Genomic DNA, 19,572 nt, shown 5'->3' with positions numbered 1-19,572 from the left:
GCCATTGAATTACAGAGACTATGGAAAATGTGGGTAAAATATATCCCAGTAGTTATTGGTGCATTAGGAACTATCCCTAAAAATTTGAACAAATGGGTAGAGGAAATAGGCATAAAACCCAGTTTAGTACAGCTCCAGAAAACAGTGTTATTAGGGACAGCTAGGATACTTAGGAGGGTTCTTGGCATCTAAGGTTACTTATTGTAGCCCGATGTTGGGAATTTTTCTTTTCCAACAGTCTAGTATGTTGTGTGTATATGGATAATAATAATAATAATAATAATAATAATGATAATAATAACGGTTAAAATTTTTTTTATTTTTTAATAATAATAATATTAACGATTTAAATTTTTTTTATTTTTTGATGATGATGATAATAATAATAATAATAATAATAATAATGATTAAAATTTTTAAAAAATTTTTTAATAATAATAATAATAATAATAATAATAATAATCTTCATTGGTTTTCTTTCCAGAAACATAGACAATATATCTTGCAGACTGAAATTTGTTTTGATAAAAGTTTCAAACCAATAGACTGTGAACCGGATGAAAAGTGCCTACAATGCTCATATAAAGAGGGCATTTGGTATCCTCCATTCAGGAACACAGCTACACCTGGTATTATTGGTTAATGTTTTTTTTAGCTTTTCTTTTTTTTTTCTCTTTGTCTATCTTGGGTTTTCTGTATTTCACTTTTAGTATGTATATAAGTATTATATATGTGTATGTGGTATTAATTGCATATAGGACTAGCAAGTTAGTTTTTGTTTGTGGCAGATGTTCAGGTGCAATAAAGACTGCAAACAAACAGGAAACAACTTCTATCTCATTCCAGGGTGAAAAACTAGAGGTAGTCGATAGCTTCCGCTATCTGGGCGACCAAGTTAGTAGTGGGGGTGGGTGCGCTGAAAGTGTAGCTGCTAGAATAAGAATAGCCTGGGCAAAGTTTAGAGAGCTCTTACCCCTGCTGGCGACAAAGGGACTCTCACTCAGAGTAAAAGGCAGACTGTATGACGCATGCGTACGAACAACCATGCTACATGGCAGTGAAACATGGGCTGTAACTGCTGAGGACATACGTAAGCTCGCAAGGAATGAAGCCAGTATGCTCCGTTGGATGTGTAATGTCAATGTGAATACCCGTCAGAGTGTAAGTATCTTGAGAGAAAAGCTGAACATTAGAAGCATCAGTTGTGGCGTGCAAGAGAGACGATTGCGCTGGTATGGACATGTGGTGAGAATGGAGGAGGATAGCTGCGTGAAAAAGTGCCACACCCTAACAGTTGAGGGAACCCGTGGAAGAGGTAGGCCCAGGAAGACCTGGGCTGAGGTGGTGAGGCAAGACCTTCGTACATTGGGCCTCACCGAGGCGATGACTACGGACCGAGACCTTTGGAAATGGGCTGTGCGTGAGAAGACCCGGCAAGCCAAGTAAGATCGTTGCCAGTGCCCCTGGACTGGTTCTTGTGCGGGTGGCACATGAGATGCACCATTTTGAGCGTGGCCGTTGCCAGTACCGCCTGACTGGCTCCTGTAGGATTTTCGAGCGAGATCGTTGCCAGTGCCCCTGGACTGGCTTGTGCGGGTGGCACATAAAAGACACCATTTCGAGCGTGGCCGTTTTCGTGCGGGTGACACGTAAAAGCACCCACTACACTCTCTGAGTGGTTGGCGTTAGGAAGGGCATCCAGCTGTAGAAACTCTGCCAAATCAGACTGGAGCCTGGTGTTGCCATCCGGTTTCACCAGTCCTCAGTCAAATCGTCCAACCCATGCTAGCATGGAAAGCGGACGTTAAACGATGATGATGATGATGATGAGGACTAACTTAAACTTATGTTACTGTTGCTTGACAACTAGAAATTTGAAAGAAGTTGCATGAAAAGTAGAAGTTGATGTTTCAAAATTTTTTTTACACATGGTTGGAGCCATCTATAATTTCAGACAAATTCCACAGGTCTTATTAGCCTTTGGCTGTGTACTTTCTCAAAATTAAATAATTTAATGTGAGATTGTTTTGCAAACACATTGGAGTGGAAGTGGGGTGGGGGTGGGTTAAAAATGAACATGTTTGAAACAACTTTCTAAGTTCTTTTTAGAATATTTATTTTCAACTTATTCAATGAAATCAGGCACTGAAATATGATTTTATTTCACTTGAATTTAGATGACTTCAAGCTTTTGTTTATGCTGAATATAATAGCATGAAAAGTTCTATTCTTAAAAACACCATGTTTTCTTCTGCAGACTCCTGTTCAAATCAACAGATTGAAAATAAGTAAGAGAAAATAAATTTGCAAGTTCTGTTCTAAGTTTTTGCTTATCACTATCTGTAAAACATTACTTTTAATCTGACAATCACACATTCACATCCCTATGCAAACACACATTTTCATGAGGTGGTACATGGCACAAGTGGAAGAATGTCATACAAAATTTCATGTGACATTTGGTTATGTCCCTGTATGTTCTGAGTCCAAAGGTCAACATTGACTTTCATTCTTCTGAGTTCTATAAAATAAGTAGCAAGCTACATGTACTGAAGTCAATGTCATCAGCAACTACATCCTTGAAGGCTGTGCCTCAGTATGGCCACGAATCAATGAATTAAATTTTAAAAATAATAAGTTATAATATGTTAGCAAAAAAAAAAAAAAGGAAAAAACTTAAAGCTGACAAATTTGTTGACAAAATTGTTAGCATGCTGGACAAAATGATTAGTGTTACCTTGTCTGTCTTTACATTCTGAGTTCACATTTCACCAAGGTTAACTTTGTCTTTCATCCTTTCTGGGTCAATGAAATAAGTACTAGTCAAATACTGGGATTAATGTAATTAATTAGCCCTCTCCTCCAAAATTTCAGGCCTTGTACCTATAGTAGAAAAGTATATTGTGTTAGTAAAATTCTTTTAAAATAATTTACAATTGAGATGTACAAGATCGTTGAGTATATCTAAACAATGACTTTCATGAGTTAATGCTTTCCTTTTTTTTTTATCTTAATCTTATAACTTTAATTGAAGTGTGACACTACTTTTATGTCATTGGATGCAAATATAGGACTTTGTTTCAAGAATACAGCTTTATATCTAGTACAGTGGTTTCTCTTGGCCATGGCCACCATATTTGTGAAAAATTATTGCAAACTTTTACACTGTATATACCAGTACTAGAGTGAATAATACAATAAAAACTTTCAAGCCTTAAATTATATCTTACTGTTGTATTCTTCCCTTAGATAAAATACCTCCTCCTCCTGTCTTCTCTTCCCTATTATTTGCTTCCCACCAATAACATAAAACCTCAAAACATTCTGTAAATTAGGGTTAGGTTTAAGTGTCATTGTGCAACAGTTATTCTTCTTTGATGATTTATTTTCTGAAAGCGCTGTCTCAAATGGAACACCACTCCATGAAGGAGTTGTCTGCATTTTCCAGGTACTATATATTAGTTTCCTTGCTACAGAGTACCCCAAGACATAACTGGATAATGCCCTAAGCTCTATTTTATATGTGTGATAGTATGATGGTCATAGAGAAAGTAGATGAAATCTACTAAAGGAGGCAAGTATGCAGATGTAATTCCAGCAGACAAGAGAGCAAATGTGTAAATGAGACCTGAGTCACTAAAGAGCTTTCTTGGTAACAGCTGTCTCATATACACAGTTTTATCTCTTTGTATCTGGGATCTAATTTGCATTCTTTCTTATATGGTATCAGATTTAATTTGCATAACTGACATAATGGTTTTAGAAATTGGATGTGACTGTTGCAGAGATGTTTCCTTCCTATAGCCTAAATATATTAGAGAACAACTTGAAATCTAGTATTAGAAATTAAGGAAAGGTTTGTTAATCATGCAATGTACTTACTTGCTTCTTATAGTAGGGAACTATAATGTACATGTTTTATTGTAAATACAACTAGATGAGCTAAACCTGTGAATTAAGAGTTCTGGCTTTCTAACTTACCATCCACACTCAAACAAACATGACTACTACTGTTAACTCTTCTCTTCAGACCCACAAAATAAATATAACTCCTAGTCCTTCAAGTCTTCAGGAACTTTCTTCCACTAACACTGCCATCACTTCTACCACCTGCACCACCACCAGCACTACTACTACTGTCACTAACGCCGCTGCCACCACCACTACCACCACCACCATATTTACAGACATCAACTGTCAGCGATTGAAGTTCAACATCATTAGCTGCATTAGCCTCACTAGTTTTGTGGGATCAGGCAAGGAGGGTGAATACAGCCCATTCCTCTTGGACCAAATAATAATAAAAAAAAAAAAAAAAAAAAAAGGAGACTCCTAACCTTGGGGTTGTGAATTTGTGCCCTGATGTTGGTTGCAATATATCTTTTAGATGCAGGCATGGCTATGTGGTTAAGAAGCTTGTTTCCAAACCCAACCACATGGCATTGGGTTTTGACCCACTGCATTGAGCAAGTGTCTTCTGCTATAGCCCTGAGCCAACCAAAGCCTTGTGAATGGATTTGGAACTCTATGGAAGCCTGTTGTATATATATATGTGTGTGTGTGTGTGTGTGTGTGCGTGCGTGTGTATATATATATATATATATCATCATCATCATCATCATCATCGTTTAACGTCCGCTTTCCATGCTAGCATGGGTTGGACGACTTGACTGAGGACTGGTGAAACCAGATGGCAACACCAGGCTCCAATCTAAATTTGGCAGAGTTTCTACAGCTGGATGCCCTTCCTAACGCCAACCACTCAGAGAGTGTAGTAGGTGCTTTTACGTGTCACCTGCACGAAGGCCAGTCAGGCGATTCTGGCAACGGCCACGCTCGAAATGGTGTCTTTTATGTGCCACCCGCACAAGCCAGTCCAGGGGCACTGGCAACGATCTCGCTCGAAAATCCTACGGAAGCCAGTCAGGCGGTACTGGCAACGGCCACGCTCAAAATGGTGCATCTTATGTGCCACCCGCACAAGAGCCAGTCCAGGGGCACTGGCAACGATCTTACTTGGCTTGCCGGGTCTTCTCACACACAGCACATTTCCAAAGGTCTCGGTCAGTAGTCATCGCCTCGGTGAGGCCCAATGTACGAAGGTCTTGCCTCACCACCTCAGCCCAGGTCTTCCTGGGCCTACTTCTTCCACGGGTTCCCTCAACTGTTAGAGTGTGGCACTTTTTCACGCAGCTATCCTCATCCATTCTCACCACATGTCCATACCAGCGCAATCGTCTCTCTTGCACACCACAACTGATGCTTCTTATGTTCAGCTTTTCTCTCAAGATACTTACACTCTGACTGGTATTCACATTGACATTACACATCCAACGGAGCATACTGGCTTCATTCCTTGCGAGCTTACGTATGTCTTCAGCAGTTACAGCCCATGTTTCACTGCCATGTAGCATGGCTGTTCGTACACATGCGTCATACAGTCTGCCTTTTACTCTGAGTGAGAGTCCCTTTGTCACCAGCAGGGGTAAGAGCTCTCTAAACTTTGCCCAGGCTATTCTTATTCTAGCAGCTACACTTTCAGCGCACCCACCCCCACTACTAACTTGGTCGCCCAGATAGCGGAAGCTATCGACTACCTCTAGTTTTTCACCCTGGAATGAGATAAAAGTTGTTTCCTGTTTGTTTACAGTCTTTATTGCACCTGAACATCTGCCACAAAATATATATATAATATGTAATGGTAAGATTCAAGGATCAAAGTGTAGAAGATAGTAAGCTTTCAGTAGTCCATAGAAGGTATCAAAAACAACTTTCAGAAACAATAGTGGTTTATTGACATAGAAGGTTGTGAATTTTTCCCAGATTGAAGTTCGATAAGCTGAAAAAATTCTTTTATAGCTTACAGTTAGCAGCAAAGGTTGCTGTGTATGCCAAAAGAAATCCAAAATGAGGGAACCGAGGAGATAAAATCCAGGCTACATATGTTTCATAGCTAACAGAACTTGGAAGTAGTAATTATCCAAACATTAGGGTAATCTGCTAGCTACTGGTCAGGCCAAAGGTACCTTAATCAAAAGAAGTTTTAATTGTTGTCAAGGGATCCCATTATCTTTGCACTTGTTTTCCAACACCACTTCACAACTGGTGTTGGTTTGTTTACAGCCCTGTAACTTATTTGTGGTTCAGCAAAACAGACTGATAGAGTTAGTACCAGACGTAAAAAAAAGTAAGTACTGGGATCAGTTTGTTTGGCTAAAACCTTTTAAAGACAATGTCCTTGCATGGCTGCAATCCAGTGACTAAAACAAATAAAAGAAAGAATTAAGCCAAATGTACTGCAATTGATGCAATAAGAACTATCCTGTTTTTGGATGATAGTGTGACATTTTATTGAGTGTAACAAGTTGTGACTTTCTAATTTAAAGATTTCATATTGCAGAACACCATTTATCATTTAAAAGATAATGGAAAAACAAATACGGTCTTCTCTAGAGTTTTGTTTTCACAGACACAGAACAGTCACAGCAGTAATCATAATACAACATGCTCACTTGTAAGACAAGTATGCAGGCATTCTAAATAATTAACTTATTGTTGGTATAAGATGATGTGTGGATATGGTTCATATCATAATCCAAGTTATGGGTTCACATCTTAATCTCTCACTTGGTTGACATCAACACTTGGCATCTTGGGTGACTTTTCTGGACCCCATAGAGAACCAGGCATGGCTGTGTGGTAAGAAGTTTTTCTTCTCAGCCACATGGTTTGGGTTTCAGTTCCACTGTGAGCATCTTGGGGAAAAATGTCTTGTACTTTAGTTTCAGGCTGATCATAACCTTGTGAGTGGAATTGGTAGTCAGAAACTGAAAGAAGTCCATCATGTATATATATATATATATATATATATATATATATATATATATATATATATATATATACATACACACATGTGCATGTGCATGCATGCACACACGTGTATGTGTGGTGGGAGTTACTGTGCTCCTTGTTTTGACTTGCATAAAGAGTGTCACCATCATGCAAGTGATGTCTTTTGTTTCCAATCTTCTGTGGAAAACATTCAGGCCAGGAATTAAGTCTTAGGGTATCATCCTACCTACCTCCCTTCCACCAACCATGGAGACCCTGTCAAGCAGTGGTTCTCAACTGGGGCCAATATGGTCCCTGAAAGTCCATATAAGATTTCTGGGGGTCCATGCAACAAAATAGTAAATTGGGGATCCACAATAGTATTTTAAGGGCTCCCCCAAAAATTTTGCTTTATATGTATGTATTGGTATGTATTATAAGAAACAGCTAGGTTTCTTTCTTTAACATTTTACATAGTTCAACCTGCATTAGTTGATGTGTGAAAACAAAGAAGTTTCTACAAAACTAGCTTTTAATATTGAACAGTAATGGGTCCACCAGAATAAAATAATAATCAATAGAGTTCATAGATAAAAAAATGACTGAGAACTCCTGCTGTAAAGAGTCATTGATAAAAATGAAAAAGAAAAAATACTACATCAACAGTATTATGATTCTGGGTTGAGTTATCTTACTCTGCCTACAGACTTAGCATCACCACTTAGCTCTTGGGTGTTTTTAGCAGAGTTCACTCTGAGCCAGGTCTCCAATCTGAGGATAATCTGCTTTCCACCAGTCTTGGAGGCCTGGAAAAAATCATGAGCACAATGATTTTTCCTTTGTCTAAGTCGTGTGGAAAAAAAAAATACATTGCCTCAGGAATGGGAATCAAGTTGTCTGAGAATATTACCTATGACAAACTGGAAGGGGTGTTACCTGTGACATACTGGGAGAAATAATTGCAAGGGTTTAGTTGTGTTGGGGAGTGAGGAACAATAATGTTTTCTTACATGTGCAGTGATTGTGTCTTTTTGCTATGAAAAGAAACTAGATAGGCATGACCCCACTAATGGATGTTGTCAAGATCAGGGAGTCATTGCAGATTTGGCATCAGGTATCTAAGCTGTGTGTTGGTGATGCTTGGATGCAGAGCATCAAGAAGAATGAAGGATGGTATTATTTATGTATGTGTGGGCATTGTTTGAAACTGACAACATGTAGTTTACTGGTGATAGGAGGAAAGAGGTGGGGAACAAAACAGAAATTTGGGGCAACCCAGAGTTGATGGTATGACTCAGAGAGAGCACCATCAGGCACACTGCAATACTATGATCTGAGAAGAAAGCTATTTATCCAAAGGATGAGAGATGAGTGGAGTTTCTTATGCCAAACTTCATTGAAAGTTTTGTTGATGTTAGGGATAACAACATTGCTGTCACAAAATACTTCAGGGTTAAGAGCTCTCTGAAGAGTAATTTAGAGGAGTGTGTTTCCAGTACATCCAGTTTTACAAAAGCTGTACTGTTAATCATTAAGGTTGAGAAAGATACAAGGTGTTTGAAAAGGTTGTTAATAGTTATCTTTATCCCCTTTGAGACATTTGAACAGTGTACAATAGGTTGAAAGTTGACAGAGTTAGGAGGGTTGCCCTTCTTAGGAATAAGACATACTGTAGCATATTTAAAAAAGTCATCATATATCCCTGTTGAGAAAAAGAAGAAAAATCTGGTGAGAGTAGCAGCTAACTCTGGAGTGCATTGTTTGAGGGAAATTATCAGGGACTTTGTTGGCTTTAAACAACCAGAGGATAATAGTGGTACTAGCATAGGTGTTAGCAGTAAAGGGTAGTAAATATGATTTGTATTTCCATTTGATGTGGAAATGAGTGTGATGTTGAGAATGGAAGGGACAGACTTAGAGGTGTTGATTTGATGCAAAGGCAGAAAATGTGGAAGCTTTTTCTGCAGAAGTATTTCATACAGGATCATCGTGGCTTTCTCAGAGAAGATTCCAGAAAATTATGGCAAGAAAACTAAAAAGTGAAAATAAAAAAATCAGCTGCAGATCAGTGGTTGCATGTAGCTGTGCAAAGCATAGTGGTATCTTCTGCAGTTTGGATGGTTCTCTTTCAGAGTTGTAATGTTGGGTAAAAGCCTTCTAGATATGAATAATTTTTTTCTAGCTTTGTTCTAGGTTGTTATTTGCCTGAATTGCTGCAGTGTAGCTATGAGTAAACCACTTAGAGGACTCTCAGCTGTAAGATAAGATAAAATAAAAGTGAATTACTGAGATTTATTTAATCAAGTGTTCTATACCCATCTAACCCAAATTTCTGACTGCTTGTTAATGTAAACAGTATTTAGTTGTATTCTCTTTATGTTTTGAGTTCAAATCCCACTAGGAGTCTAGTTTACCTTTAAACCTTCTGGGACCTATCCATTAAGTACCAATCAAGTATTGGTAGCAGAATAGGTAATCTAATGAATTGTACCTCACCCTAGTTTCAAAAAGAATTTTTTTAAATATTGAGCTACTACATGTAAGAAAAGGTTTTATCATTCAACCTTACTGCAAACAAAAACTATTCAACTCATCAATAATGAATGGGCCACCTGACTTCTATTGATTTGTTTTAATTTCATTTGTTAGTTTCTTCACTGTTGGGAGGAGAGCACCGTGCAAATCTTTTATGTGAGTTTGTATCTACAAGAATGATAATAGCGGTACTAGCAATGATGTTAGCAGTAGAGGGTAGTAAGTATGACTTATGTTTCCACTTGTGGAGGTATTAGTGGGAAAAACATCCTTTTGTGCTGCTATCAGTTGCATGTGGTGTATTATGCTCTTGCTTTAACATCTTTTATAGAGCAGCAAACATTCTGTTGTCTGCTGCTCTATATTTCAATCTACAAGTGACGTACTTTAAATAAACAGCTTGGTTTTACTTTTGTCGTTTTCTCCTATCCTTTCTGATTGCTTATAAATTCGCATGTCTTCTTCATTTTCATTTTGGCAATGGTAAGAGTGGTTGTTTTGTTTTTTGTTATTAAAACAATGAAAATTACCAGAGACTCACTTTTACTTGTGTACTATCTGTTGTTTGCACAACCCCCTATTCTTTTAAGCTGCCATATTCATTATTGTTTATTTACACAAATTTTTTATATTTCCTAGCCTTTTAGGGCTCCTGTGCTGGTGGCACGTAAAAAGCACCATTCAAGTGTGGTCAATACCAGTACCGCCTGACTGGGCCTCATGCTGGTGGCATGTAAAAAGCACCTACTACACTCTTGGAGTGGTTGGCATTAGGAAGGGCATCCAGCTGTAGAAACCTTGCCAGATCAGATTGAAGCCTGGAACCGCCTTCTGGCTTGCTAGTCCTCAGTCAAACTGTCCAACACAAGTCAGCATGGAAAGTGGACATTAAACGACAATGATGATGATGATGATGGTGATGATACTAAGACTTCTTTATCGCGAAGGTCTGATAAAACTGAATCATTTCTAGAGTTATCTTACTGTACTTGTCAATGATCCAACTCACTCTTCTCTGCATGTCTTCCTGAACTCCACTCTCCAATCTACTTTTAATTTCAATTTTGGGATTGTCTCTCCTACCTTTCTTGGTCAGAATTGGTCATTACGCTAATGTTTCTTTTCTCTTCACTATGAATGCAATTTTAATTAATTAAATTCTTTTAATTCAATGTAATTAAGTATTTTTTATGCAGAAGCCATTTCTGGGTAAATTCAAATTACTCTTCAGTTATATAGGATTCTTTCTTACCTCTTTTTTGCATGTTAAGCCAAATAATTTTTGTCTTGTATTGCTCTATCATGAAATCTGCTGCTTTTAAGTATATCTTTCTTTTTTATATTAAATGCCAAACAGTTTGTCTTGATTCTATTTAGTATTAGATTATTTCATTTGAAACTTTTGTAATTGTGTAGTAAATTTTTCAGTGAGAATTGCTGGTGGCATGTAAAAAGAATCTTTTGAGCATTGGGCCTCACAAAGGCAATGTGGCTGATACTAGTGTTGTGTAACTAGCACCCCTGCTGGTGGCACTTACAAAGCACCTTTCAAGCGTTGGGCCTCGCAGAAGCAATGATAAATGACTGAGACCTTTAGCAGTATGCCGTGCTTGAAAAGAAGACCCATCAAGCCAAGTGAAATCGTATTCATGGCAGATACTGGTGTTACGCAACTGGCACCCATGCCAGTGGCATGTAAAAACACCCATTACACTCACAGAGTGGTTGGTGTTCGGAAGGGCATCCAGCTGTAGAAACCATACCAGATCAGACTGGTAAGAGGAAGAGAGAATAGTGTCTTTGGACAGATCTGATTGCTATGCTAGGTACCCTAACCCTAACCCTCAACTTACTAGCCCTGGTCAAACTATCCAACTCATTCCAGCATGGATAATGCATGTTAAATGATGATGATGAATTGAGAATCCAGCACCTGTTCAACAAAACAGCTACTGGCTGCCTTTGGATCCACCACATGGTCCAGTCCTTGTATTGCAGTGGCTTGTGTGTATCAATGACCCTGAGAGCTATGCCAGTGGAGCACAACCTTCTGCTAGGGCCTCCTATGCTGAACAAGTCAAAGGACAGAGGCCAGATCTTATATGGACCTCCTGTACCCAGAGTTAAAAATGGGTTTGAGTAGGGCCAACACCCCTAACTAAAAAAAGCAAAGTTACAGAAGCATTAATTACAATTCAAAACCAATAAGATCTGTGAGAGGAAGGCCTTCTCTCAAGGAAATATATGTTGTGGTGAAGTAAAATTCAAAAGGAAGCTGCAGGAATTGGGGATCCAAATGGAGAGAAGCAGAAAAGACAACCTAAAATCAAGAACAGTAGATACAAGTTGTCAATAGCCTGTGCTCCATAGTGGAGGGCTTAAGTAAGTAACTGACCTTTGGGTACCTAGCAGAGCAATCAGATCTGTCCAAAGACACTATCCTCTCTTCCTCTTACCAATCTAACGGGCACTAAAAATGATCTTGAGCATTGTGCTTTGTTTTTTTCTGACAAAGCCATTAAAAAAAAGGGAAGAAAAGTTGCCTTTCAGAAACTTATACAAGCTTCCCTGTGATTGCTTGTCATGAAACATATAGATGGTTTGAAGATTCACCTATTAAATTGTGTTTCTCTTCTCACAACTTTGTTTGTTTGACATAAATGTAGCTGTGTGGTTAAGAAGCTTGCTTCCCAACTATGTGGTCTCAGGTTTGATCCCCCTGAATGGTGCCTTTAATCTCAGTCTGACCAAAATCTTGTGAATGGATTTGGTAGGTGTAAACTGAGAGAAGCCCTGTGTGGGTGTGTGTCTTGACATCATGTGGTGGTAGCAAACAAGCAGCACTGATAGACAGTGTTGTTTGTTTCTAGTTTTCTGCGAAAGAGAAAAAAACGAAAGAAAAAAAAACCCATCTGACCATGGGGAAATATTACCTTAATTGGAAAAAGGTGAGGGTTAGCAACAGAAAAGACATCCTGTTGCAAAAAGTCTGCCTCAACAAAATTGTGTCTGAGTCATGCAAACATGGAAAAGTAGATATTAAACAATGATGATAATGATGATGATGATGATGATGATGACGATGCCGACAACAATGATGATGATAATGAGCTCAGTCTCAAACTAATAACAAAAACCTGTATGTGGTCTCTTGACATATAAATAGATTCCAAGTTTCCCTCAAATCATACCCTTCTAACATTTAAGAGAAAAAAAAGCTTTTAAATAAAACAAAACAAATTGGACAATATCACCATTTTCATCATTGTTTTTATATCTGCTTTTCAATGCTGGCATGGGTTGGGCAGAAGACTAAACAACATAGTAACAATTTCCATTTGCTACCCCAGTGCCAAACTGACCTCTGATCTGTGTCCTCTAATCATCTTCTGGCCTTACAATACTGTCCATCGATCATTGAGAACTTCTACTCGTCCTCTGAATTAACTCTCACAATTGTATCAATCTTCCATAGTGACCACAATCTTTAAGATAATTAAGAACATATTCCAAGGTTTTCTGCTTTGGGTCAGAAAATCGTTTCAGCTTCAACTCTGAACAGTTGCTGATCTGGCCCTCGATAAGTTACAATTCTACCCGACATAGGCATAACTACTCTCGCATTGTAGCACAAGCATGACTATATGGCTTAGAAGTTTGCTTTACAGTCACATGATTCTGGCATCAATTTCAATACACAACACCTTACTACTATATCTCCTACTTGGCAAATTCCTTGTGAGTGGAACTTGGTAGAATGAAACTGTACAGAAACCCATTTTATGTGTGTGTGTGTATATCCTTCAGGATACCGGAAAGGTGAAACATTACATCACTAGTCAGCCATGTATGGCAGCTGAAAGACAACAGGATCCCATACGCAGTAGGATGGTGAATCCTAGAAAATCCAGTTCCCCACATAAACAAGTCCAAGCATTGTAAACTATGCATTGCAGAACATAGATGCATATGTATGTGTATCCTTTAGGATACCGGAAAGGAGATACGTTATGTCACTAGCCAGCAATGTATGACAGCTGAAAGATAACAGGATTCCATACACAGTAGCATGGGGAATCCTAGAAAATCCAGGCCTCTACATAAACGAGACCAAGCAGTGTACACTATGCTTAGCGGAATGGGCAAGGATTCTAAAGGACCCCCTTGACCCAGGAACATCCTTAACTCCAGAACAGAGGTCTTTGGACCATGTTTGCATTTCAGGAAATTCCTGGTGGCCTACTGGAACCCACAAAAAACAGGGTCTCTTGCAATCGATAGCCAAAGGGAGACAATCCCCTATTGTTGACATTGAGTAGCGAGGTCCTTTCCTCTTCCATATTCCAGATTGGCCTTAAGCCAAAAGGTTTTGGGATCTGATGGTATGCTGTAAAAATAAGTGCTTTATGGATATAAGACCCAGGGTAATCCCATGACATGGCCTTATCTAACTTTATATTATATATATATATATATATATATATATATATATATATAAATGTATATTTTTCACTAGAGTGTATTAGTGAAGGCTGATGCCAGAACTAGACTTTATTATCGCCAAACCCTTCAAGTTCTCACTCTCTCTCTATCTCTCTCTCCCTCTCTCTCTCTCTCTCTCTCCCCTCTCTCTCTCAACATGCTGTGTCCTTCATTCGCAAGAAAGGATTCTTCCAAACCACATTCACTTCCAATATCTCCATCAACCTACTACAACCTCTCTCTCTACTTAATAACCATCATTATGCCTTTCATAAAGCCATATTAGTTGGACAGTTACTCTGAGCTGTGTACCCTCACCTTTGAGAAATTTGGTGCAAACACTATTGTTTTGCTCACATAAACAAGTTTTTGGCCATATCAGCCATATGAATCTCCTGGTAAAACTGTCTATGAATGAGCTTCAGCTATCGTTTATCTCTTTGATCAGTGGCTTACTGTCAGATGATACCATCACTGCATGTTCTAATGATACTTCCTCTAATGCATGCATACTCAATTTCAGCATTACCTTGTGCTTCAGTTTTGTTTCTTACATACTTTTACATCAACAACCTGTTTGCCATCACCTCAAACAACACCCACTCCTCTGCAGATGATACCACTCTTCATTCCGCTTTGGCCCCTCCTAACATTCATATGTCCTTTTCTACTCTATGCACAGGGCCTGAAATGTTTTGTGGCGGGGCAGTCGATCAGATCAACCCCAGTATGCAACTGGTACTTAACTTATCGATCCCGAAAGGATGAAAGGCAAAGTCGACCTTGGCGGAATTTGAACTCAGAATGTAAAGACAGACGAAATACAGCTAAGCATTTCACCTGGCATGCTAACGTTTCTGCCAGCTCGCAGCCTTCTAATGTTCATATATCAACTACAAACCTAAACCTCATACCAGACCTGCACGGACTCTATAAACAGAGACCGCTGAAACCATTCTCCTGTAGTGTTGTGCCAATATTGTCTCTATCATCAGCATTGAGACACATACACACCCACCAACAACAACAAACATGAACAGCACACAAAACCAGCAAGGTTACCACAAATGCTAGACTCAGTCTTTACTGGCTGTGTGGTTAAGAAGCATGTTTCGAAACTGCATGGTTCTGGGTTCAGTCCCACTGCATGGGTCCTTGGGAAGGTATCTTCTATTGTAGCCCTAGACCAACTGATGCTTTGTGAATGACTTTAGTAGATGGAAACTATGTAGAAGCCTGTCATATATATATATATATATATATATATACACACTAGCAGAGATACCCACTGTTGCTCAGGATTAAAATGGCATAGTTTGTATATATATATTACAGTTGTGTTGAAACAGGTGATACAGGAAAGTGCAACATTGACAACAAAACATTTGTGGAGTAAATGATGGGCTAATTCAACTAAGCGACATGTCATGCATCCATTTATTGTATTCCAGGCCCTAACCTGTCATGGGAAATTGGGGGTGGGGGATATGTGATGTTTGAATGCACTGAAAAGCTATCGGTGGATATACTGTCCTTTGTGGTAATTGGCGCTACGTCTAACATGGCCCATAGTCTGAAGTACTGATACCTCCTTCAGGTTTGTTGTCCTACATCACTCACGAAGTAAATTTGGAGGAAGTGTAGTTGTTCATTTGTGGGTAACAGGGGACCAATGAGGTGATAGACTTGCCCTTGAACATTGAATGTCAGCATAAATCCATGTTCAACGATGTTCTTAGATACAGTAAACAATGTCATTTGAAATGCAGAGTTGTATTGCCTGATTTTGTTCAGAAAATCCTTTGACTGGATGAAAGTGCCTTCCAGAAGATCTATAAGAAGTTGAGGAGGAGCTGGTAGTGCTGGCAATCTTACCTTATCACTTGAGCAGCACATGCCATTAGTTTCATTTGGAAATTTTAAAGCTTTTCAGAAATGACAATTTCAGTTTAGCACATCAATTTGGACAAAAATTTTTATAAGAATAGGATGGACCATATCTGAAAACAGCTCCAGGATTGGTGAAGAACAAATTTGTTCGTAGTCTGTTGCTGTCTAATCATTAAAATGTTACTTTACTGATTCAGCATTAAGTGCTGTAGCATGCCATTGCTGATCTCTGGAAAGTCTCATCGCCCCTCTGTCTCAAGACTCCATTTGACATGCTGCAGCATGCATTTAATTGTATAGCTGTTACAAGTGAAAGTGTAATTAAGCCAATGATAAAAAAAAAAAAAACAGCTGTTGCTGTTATATTTGGTGAGACTACAGACCTTTAGATGAAATCTTAATTGTCACACATTTTGTGATTTTTTGATGAAAAGGAAAAGCTTCAAGAAAGGTCTAGGGGATAATTCAATGTCAGTAAAGATAGAAAAGCTGCATCACTGACAAGAGTTGTACATTGATATACACATTCACTTAATTTAGTACTCTGTCAGTCAGCGTCAAGAGTTCGTGAATGTCGAATTTTCTTCCAAACTTCAAAAAGAATTTTGACTTTTTCTCAAAGTTGACGGCTTGATTAACCCCTATTGGACGAAATCATTGGAGGGTGATTTTCAAAGTTATCTGTACGTTTCTCGTGCCTTACAAACTATTTCAAAATGGTGCATTGTAGGGGGAAACTATTTTCATTTTCAGACTCCTCATATCTCAAAGCATATATAATACTACACTTTTCATGGAAAACAGGGGAGGGTGGAACACTCGGAATTCCCCCACCAACCTCAGGGAGGTGGGGGGTGGACTACATGCCCTAGTTTCCTAGTCACCCTTTGCCACTGATATATATATATATATCTGTGTGTGTGTGTCTCTCTCTCTCTCTCTCTCCTTATATATATATATGTGTGTATGTGTATTTGTGTTTGTCCTACACCACTGCCTGACAACTGGTCTTCCGTTGTTTACACCCCAATAACTTAGGTACAACACAAGAGACTGATGAAATAAGTCCTAGAGTCAATTTTCTCAACTAAACCCTCCAAAGTAGTGCCCCAGCATGGCCACAATCCATGACTGAAACAAGTAAAAAATAAGAAAAAAAAACATCCTTAGCTTACCAAAAGATGCATCACAAAGACTGACCTTCCACTTCAGGATCAGAAACTACTACTGATCTTCTATAAAGGTCAGGTGAGGCCCACAGTGGAGTACTGTTCCTACTTTTGTGCTGCTGCATATGTATCCACCATAAATCTTATTTAAAGAAACACCACTTAATTGACTGGCACAGAGTCACTCATCAATGCACTCCAGTTTCTAATTCACACATGCTATTTCATCTTTCTGCCCATTCTACAACCTCATCAATGGCTTCTGTTTCTTGGAGCTAACTGGTTTTGTTGCACCTCCACTGCAACGTTCCTGATTCATTTGTCTCTCTCTCATCTGTTCAATTCCACCTCCTCCAAGACCCCTCAGAAATCACTATTCTCAATCCTTTCTTTTGGAAAATGGTAGCTCCTTGGGCTCCTTTCTTTGCCTGTGGATTTCTTGCAGCTGTTGATTTGTAACTATTGAAGACTAACATTTCAAACTCTCCAGTCTTGCAAAAAAAAAAAACTGTGATGGTCATGCACACAAACACTTTCATCAGATAAAAATTAATACCTGTGGAACAAAAAAAAAAAAAAAATCACACACACATACACACACACACAAACACACATGTGTGCGCACATACATTCATATATATTGTTGATTTTATTTTTTCAGCTGTTGAATTGCTGACATAGGAAGAGAAAAAAGCCACTTCAGTGATACCCATCTGTGCCATAAGAAGATGCATCTCCTTTCTTTATTCTAAATTTACATTTACATAATACATTGTGAAGTGTATTTTATTTCATTTGTCTTCATTTAATTTTTAAATACGAAATTATGTTTTATGCTGGACTCACAATACACCTTTTAATTTTAATAATAATAATAATCAATAGTTAAAACATAATGCCAAATGTTTTGAAAGAAGTGTGACTTTTACATTATTTTATCAATCCCGGAGATTGAAGGCAAAGTAGATCTTGACAGGATTTGAAATCAAAACCTTAAAAGCCAATGCTTTTTTGATTCTACCAATAATAATAATAATAACAACAACAAGAAAAACTATCATAGTATTTTGGACAGGAATGGGGAGGTGTCTGATTACATGTAATGATAATGCAGAATAGATCAAAATAGTTAAGATGGAACTGAGCAATGCAAAGAAGTAAATACCATTCTCTATAACTAGGGACAATTTCCTGAAGCAGTAAAAGACACTACCAAATTGGAGAACCCCAAGACCAAATAGGATCCAAAGACTTTGAATAAAACATCTGAAATCCTTTTATGGTCAAATCAGAAATCATCCAAATGAAGTAGAAAAATTATTGCTCAGTCAGCTTCCTCTGTTATGGAAGTTACTAAGAGGCATTTTTGCTGTGAAAACATACAAGCATTTTATGCATATCAGATTGCTGTTAGAAGACTGCTGCTATAAGGAATGCAAGAAACATTCAAAAGACACTGAAGACCATCAGCAAAATAATAGTGAAACATCAAGAGACTAATCTGTGCAGGTTGTGGGTCAACTTCAAAAAGGCCAGTGGTGTACTGCTCCATTCTTGAATTATAGTATGACTTTGAATGTTTGGCATAGCTGAATAGATCATTATTAGACAGAACAACAACAAAAATCGTAACCATGCTTGGATTGTTTCATCTGGAAGCAAATGCCAGTCATTTATATATGGAGATGCAAGGTTAAAGGGAGATAACTTTTAAAGTATTTCTGATTGTAAATGGAGAGCAAAAGTCAGTTAAACCATATCTTGCAAAAAATAAGGAACTACTTGAACCTATTGCAAAAGAACTAGAACTTGTTTGCGTTGAATTTGAATTTACAATAAAGGAAGCAATAGAGAAAAATGCAGTTATGTGGAAAGTTCCTCAGAGATACCGAGAGTGAGAAATTCAAGACCCATCATGAAGATTTAAAGAGTAAAATAGGAAGTTTGTTGGCAGCTGCTCCAGATCAAGCCTCAAATACTAATTCAGTGAATAAAGGTATTTATTTTTTCCACTTCAAGGAATAAATACCACTTATGTAATTACCAACTAGAAAACATTGTAACAGGCTGTAAAATATTAGCTAAGAAAGAATACAAATGATGGCATGTTAATGTCTGTCTTAATTTACACTAATCACTTTGGTGCATGCATGCATTTGTGTGTATGGATACCCAGTTCATAATTTTCATGCCTTCATAAGATCTATGCAAAAATTCCAAAATAGGCAAAATATCAATAATATTTTCATCTTAATTATGGTAAAAAAACAACACATTTAGATTACTAATTATATAAACAGACTTTATCATAACTATTCCTCTATCTACTACATATCATTTTTCTTATGCATTTTGTGATATCCTTTCTTTATACAATGTTACCTTAGCTGCTTGATCTTTGACAAATGTTCTCCAATTCTGGTATAGTTTATTAAACTGAAATTAAAAACAAAATGTTTTCATTTCACATTATTTCATTGTAATTTTCTGCTCGCAAATTGTCAAAGATGAGTAAAGCATGGAAATTGCTGTAGTCATCTTGAGAAAGCATCTTGTAAAGGCATATAGTGTTAAAAACCACAGAAATATATCAGTAGCAGGCGAAAAGTGTCTGGCAGTGGTGGTGGACTTGCTAAATACATATTTCTACTTCTTTGAATGTCAT

General features: G+C 38.0%; 1 protein-coding gene across 15 annotated transcripts in view; it reads left to right on the top strand.

The window, feature by feature from the left end:
* Nucleotides 1-19,361, top strand: part of LOC106878537 (uncharacterized) — a 62,753-nt gene extending 43,392 nt beyond the window's left edge. For 3 of the 15 annotated variants that reach the window (XM_089359643.1, XM_089359651.1, XM_089359652.1), the window contains exons 10-12: nucleotides 485-629; nucleotides 9,481-9,585; nucleotides 17,569-19,361. The gene's annotated coding sequence lies outside the window, so the exon portion shown is untranslated. Of the gene's footprint in view, nucleotides 1-484; nucleotides 639-2,257; nucleotides 2,289-9,480; nucleotides 9,586-17,568 lie in introns of all 15 variants that reach the window. The other 12 variants (XM_089359644.1, XM_089359653.1, XM_089359654.1 and 9 more) reach the window with 8 other exon arrangements.
* Nucleotides 19,362-19,572: the final 211 nt, after the last annotated feature.

This window comes from Octopus bimaculoides, chromosome 11, assembly GCF_046866305.1.
Source record: "Octopus bimaculoides isolate indiv1 chromosome 11, ASM4686630v1, whole genome shotgun sequence".
NCBI classification, from domain to species: domain Eukaryota; kingdom Metazoa; phylum Mollusca; class Cephalopoda; order Octopoda; family Octopodidae; genus Octopus; species Octopus bimaculoides.
The sequence above is the reverse complement of the archived record's forward strand: the minus strand, read 5'-3'. Positions and strand labels throughout refer to the sequence as shown.